Raw genomic sequence first — 6273 nt, forward strand, 5'->3', positions numbered from 1 at the left:
GAATCACTTGCGGGTACTCTATGAGCCGACCCGACTTTAGTCACATCATGTAACCTGTATAGTATGTATATATGTATATACCCGTGATCACCTCCCGAAGTGACCACGGCCCGATAATATAGCATAGCAGACATACAAGAACGTAGGGCATCCTATACTAAGCATTTATGATAGCAGGTAACGGTATCAACAATTGTAGCAACAATGACAGGCTATGCAACAGAATAGGAGCTATCGAATCAACAATAGTAGCAAACCTAATGCAAGAATAAGAGAGTGGGTGATATCTGTTTGATCAAGGGGGGTTTGCTTGCCTGGAAACTCTGCTGAGAAGGAGGGGTCATCAACACCGTAGTCGATCGGAGCAGCAGCGGTGTCAGTTTCGTAGTCTACTTGAGAGAAGAGGGGGAAGAAACAATGAAGACAATGCAAAGAGATGCATAACGATGCATGGAATGACATTAAGCGGTGTTACGCGTGCCCTAACGCGGTACTAGGCGGTACTGGCGAAGGGGGGAAACATCTGCGAAAGTATTCCTGGTGTTTGACGTTTTCGGACAGTCGAAACGGAGGGGGATGGTTGCATGTTCTCTATGCTAGGTGATACGTCTCCAACGTATCTATAATTTATGAAGTATTCATGCTATTATATTATCCATCTTAGATGTTTTATATGCATTTATATGATTTTTGGGACTAACCTATTAACCTAGATCCCAGTGCCAGTTTCTGTTTTTTCCCTTGTTCTTGAGTATTGCAGAAAAGGAATACCAAACGGAGTCCAATTGACATGCCAATTTTTAATGATTTTTTATGGACCAAAAGAAGCCCCCGGAGTAAAAGAGTTGGGCCAGAAGAGTCCCGAGCCATCCACGAGGGTGGGGGGCGCGCCCCACCCCCTAGGTGTGGGCCCCTATCTCGTGGACGACTCGGAGCCCCCCCTGACGTGAAACCGATGCAAAAAATTCCTATAAATACATAAACCCCCAGAAAATAACCTAGATCAGAAGTTCTGCCGCCACAGGCCTCTATAGCCACGAGAAATCAATCTAGGCCCTCTCTGGCACCCTGCCCGAGGGGGCACCATCACCGGATGCTATGGAGGAGGATCCCGGAGGGGCCATCATCACCATGAAGTCCAAGGACCAGAGGGAGAACCTCTCCCCATCCAGGGGGGAGGACATGGAGGAGGAAGCACAAGGGGGAGAACCTCTCCTCCTCTCTCTCGGTGACGCCGGAGTGCCATCGGGAGGGGAATCATCGTCGCGGTGATCGTCTTCATCAACATCACCATCATCATCACCATTCTCATCTCTTTTACGCGGTCCACTCTCCCGCACCGCGCTGCAATCCCTACTTGAACATGGTGCTTTATGCCACATATTATGATCCAATGATGTGTTGCCATCCTATGATGTTTTGAGTAGATACCCTTTGTCTTTAGGTTGATTGATGACCTAGATTGGTACGAGTTGTATGTTTTATTTTGGTGCTGTCCTATTGTGCCCTCTGTGTCGTGCAAGCGTGAGGGATTCCCGCTGTAGGGTGTTACAATACATTCATGATTCGCTTATAGTGGGTTTGTTGAGTGACAGAAGCATAAACCCGAGTAAGGGGGTTGTTGCGTATGGGATAAAGGGGACTTGATGCTTTAATGCTATGGTTGGGTTTTACCTTAATGATATTTAGTTGTTGCGGATGCTTGCTATAGTTCCAATCATAAGTGCATATGATCCAATAAGAGAAAGTATGTTAGCTTATTTCCTCTCCCACATATGAAATTGCAATCACGATTATCAGTCTTGTTAACAATTGCCTAGGACAATTCCGCACACCGACCCATCATTATTCCACACATGCTATTTATAATATTTAGTAATATATTCTAACTTTATGATAACAGCACCTACTTTCATATTTTAGCTCTCCGATACCATGCAAAGTTATCCTCTTCATACCCACAACATAGTTTTATTTCTCGTTTCTAGTTGGAAGCAAACATTCGGTGTTTGTAGAGTCGTATCAGTGGCAGATAGGACTTGAGAGAATATTGATCATACCTTTAGCTCCTTGTGGGTTCGACACTCCATACTTATCACTTCGACCTTTGGAAATTCCTACGATGATTCCCTGCACTTGGAGATTATCAAGCTCTTTTCTGGCACCGTTGCCGGGGAGCAATACCGTGGGGTTGATATTCTCGTGTGTGATTGTTTGCTTTCTTAACTAAGTAGATTTTGTTTTTCCTTTTTTGTTTCTATTTATTTGTGGATGAAACATACAATTTTTTTAAAGAATGAAAATACAAAAAAATTTACTTGCCTCTCATGCCTAAAAAGTTTTTCAATAAGAGAAGTGATTGGAAGATTATGCATTGAAGAAATGAGGGTCGACCTTGAGCCCTTGTGTTCATGCTCATGGATACAATGTAAAAAATTTCATGGAAGCTTCTATGAAAATAATTATCCCCTTGTATATATCCATTGTATTATAAAAATAATGTCCCAAGCCCTGGTTTTAGGATGATTAGATTGCTTGTTTACATTGTGCAGTACAAAAACAGAAACTTTGGCTATAGCGCGTGGTTTTAAATTTTTTACTGGAAAGTCAAATGGGTCTGAAACTTTTTTCACATTAGTTGTGTACAATTTTTTTAAATTTTCATATGTTTTTAGATTTTTTTGGAGTTACAGAAGTTTACTAAACTTCTAGATTACTCCAGACTGTCCTGTTTTTGACAGATTCTGTTTTCTATGTGTTGATCGCTTATTTCGATGAATCTATGGGTAGTATCGGGGGGGGGTATGAACCATGGTTAAGTTGAAATACAGTATATATAGTTCTAATATGAAATTGGAATAAGTTTGCAACAGTACCTAAAGGTAGTGATTTGTTTTATTTACACTAACGGATCTCACAAAGTTTTTGTTAAAGTTTTGTGTGGATGAAGTGTTCGAAGATCGAGGAGCTATCAATATGAGAAGAATAAAGAGAGGCAAAATCTCAAGCTTGGGGATGCCCAAGGCACCCCAAGCAAATATTTCAAGGATACTCAAGCATCTAAGCTTGGGGATGCCCCAGTTGGCATCCCATCTTTCTTCTTCAACAATTATCGGTATACCTCGGTTTTTGTTTTGTTCACATAATTTGTGTCCTTTGTGTTTTTGCTTTTCCTTTAAGAACTATGCTAGTATGAGATAGCCCTTTATTTATTTATAAATACTTCATGTGCTTCACTTATATCTTTTAAGTATGATCTTATAGAATTGCTCTTTGTGCTTCACTTAAATCTTTTGAGTATGGTTTTATAGAATGCTTCGTGTGCTGCACTTATATATTTTGAGCTTGGATATTGGTTATTCTATATTAGTTGTAGAATCCTCCATGAAATTCACTTATATATTTTGGAGTATGAATAGTACTATCATCTAAAGTGGATTTAGAAGAAGTTTGCTCCCACTATTTCGAATGAGGAGAATTTTGCTTATGTGGAGACTAGTGAAATTTCTATGCTTGTAGATCATGAACAGAATGCTTTATGTGCTGGTTATATTGTTGAACTCATTCATGATGCTACTAAAAATTATTATGAGGGACGAAGACAAGCTTGTAGGAGTTGCAATAATATCAAGTTTCCCCTCTATGTGCTTAAAGTTCTGAAGTTATACTTGTTTTGCCTTCCTATGCTAGTTGATTCTTGTTCCCATAAATTGTGTGCTCACAAAATCCCTATGCACAGGAAGTGGGTTAGTTTTAAATGTGCTAGTCATATTCTTCATGATGCTCCCTTTATGTTCCAATTCTTATCTTTTATGTGAGCATAATTGAAATCATCATGTCTAGCTAAAAGGCACTAAAGAAAAGCGCTTGTTGGGAGACAACCCAACATTAACCCTTACTACTTTTGTGTGTTCTCATGATTAAGCTACTGTAGTAATCATGTATTATAGCTTTTGCTTTAATAAAGTGCCAAGTAAGACCTTTGGGAAGACTTGGGTGAAAGTTAATGTGATCTTGCTGTAAAAAACAGAAACTTTGCGCTCACGAGATTAGCTTTCATTTTTTACAGAAGAGTGCGATTGAGTTGATTCTTTGTGCAGAAGATTAATAGACAAATTACTCACGTCCACCAATTTATTTCATAATTTTTGGAGTAGCATAAGTATGGTTGGTGTTCAGATCATTACAGATTGTTCTGTTTCTGACAGATTCTTTTTTCATTGCATAGTTTGCTTGTTTTCTAGTTTCTATGGCTTATAATTCTCAATATAAATTGTAGAAATAATATGGTATAGTAGGCATTGTGTGAGAAAAATTATGAACCTTGTCTTCGACAGTACCAAAGTTAATGGTTTACTCTTTATCATTCTAACCAATCTCACGAAGTTCCGTTAAGTTTTGTGTGATTGAAGTTTTCAAGCTTTGGGTGAGATATCGATATGAGGAGAATAAGGAGTGGAAAGACCCTAAGCTTGGGGATGCCCAAGGCACCCCAAGTTAATATTCAAGGAATACTCAAGAGCCTAAGCTTGGGGATGCCCCGGCTCTTTCGTCTTCAAAACTATCGGTATACCTTACTCGCAGCTATATTTTTATTCGTCGCATGATATGTGTCTTGCTTGGAGCGTATTTTCACTTTTACTTGCTGTTTGAATAAAATCATTGGATCTGAAATCTTGAATGAAGAATAATCCTCCCATGGCTATTTAATTATTTTACTACTCAGTATTCTTCACTTATATCTTTTTGGAGTAGTTTGTCATATACTCACGTGCTTCACATATATCCTATGAGTAAAAGGTTGAATGAATTGAATATCATAAATTTGAATTTATATATGTTTCATATGCTTACAACATGGGGAGTAATGACTTCACACATAATAATAATTATAGGTAGTAAACTTATTGGAAGTTAGCAAACGCAGAATTGGTCACTTGAACAATTCATGAAAGAATATTGAAGGAAGAGAGATTTCACATATAAATATACTATCTTGGACATCTTTTGTAATTGTGAGCACTTATTAAAATATGACATGATGAAAAGTTGATGTTGGACAAGGAAGACAACTTAATGGGTTATGTTTTCCTATATTCGAAACGTTATATTGTCTTGGATCATCCAACATGTTGAGCTTGCCTTTCCCCCTCGTGCTAGCTAAATTCTTTGCACCAAGTAGAGATACTACTTGTGCTTCCGAATATCCTTAACCCCAGTTTTGCCATGAGAGTCCACCATATCTACTTATGGATTGAGTAAGATCCGTCAAGTAAGTTGTCATTGTTGCAAGCAATAAAAATTTCTCTCTAAATATGTATGATCTATTAATGTGGAGAAAATAAGCTTTATACGATCTTGTGATGTGGAAGAAATAAAAGCGATGGATTGCATAATAAAGGTCCATATCACAAGTGGCAATATAAAGTGACATTCTTTTGCATTAAGATTTTGTGCATCCAACCATAAAAGCGCATGACAACCTCTACTTCCCTCTGCGAAGGGCCTATCTTTTACTTTTATCTTCTACCCTGATACAAGAGTCATGGTGGTCATTCACCGATCCGGATATATATATCCACTTGGATGTAGGTTCTCATAAATTATTATTGTTGACATTACCCTTGAGGTAAAAGGTTGGAAGGTGAAACTATAAGCCCCTATCTTTCTCTGTGTCCGATTAAAACTTTGAACCCATAAATATCACTTGAGTGTTAGTAATTGTGAAAGATTAAATGATAGTTGAGTATGTGGAGTTTGCTGAATCAAAGCTCTTACACAGACCCTTCCCGAAAATAATATGAATTGCAATTGTTTGATGACTAAGAGCATGGTTTGTTAATTTTCAAGAAAGTTTATGATCTATACTTTAACATGTGAATAGCTTGTTACTTGATCATGAGAAGTTTCATGAGTTGAGCTACTATTATGATATATAATGATGCTAGAAAAAGTGATTGGAACTATCATGGATGAAACTTATGCACTTGCTAGCATTCACACTTCATAAATTATTTCTTTTATCATTTACCTACTCGAGGACGAGCAGGAATTAAGCTTGGGGATGCTGATACGTCTCCAACGTATCTATAATTTATGAAGTATGCATGCTATTATATTATCCATCTTAGATGTTTTATATGCATTTATATGCTATTTTATATGATTTTTGGGACTAACCTATTAACCTAGAGCCCAGTGCAAGTTTCCGTTTTCCCCTTGTTTTTGAGTATTATAGAAAAGGAATACCAAACAGAGTCCAATTGACGTGCC

This window comes from Triticum urartu, chromosome 4A, assembly GCF_056163025.1.
Source record: "Triticum urartu cultivar PI428250 chromosome 4A, HENAU_Tu73, whole genome shotgun sequence".
NCBI classification, from domain to species: domain Eukaryota; kingdom Viridiplantae; phylum Streptophyta; class Magnoliopsida; order Poales; family Poaceae; genus Triticum; species Triticum urartu.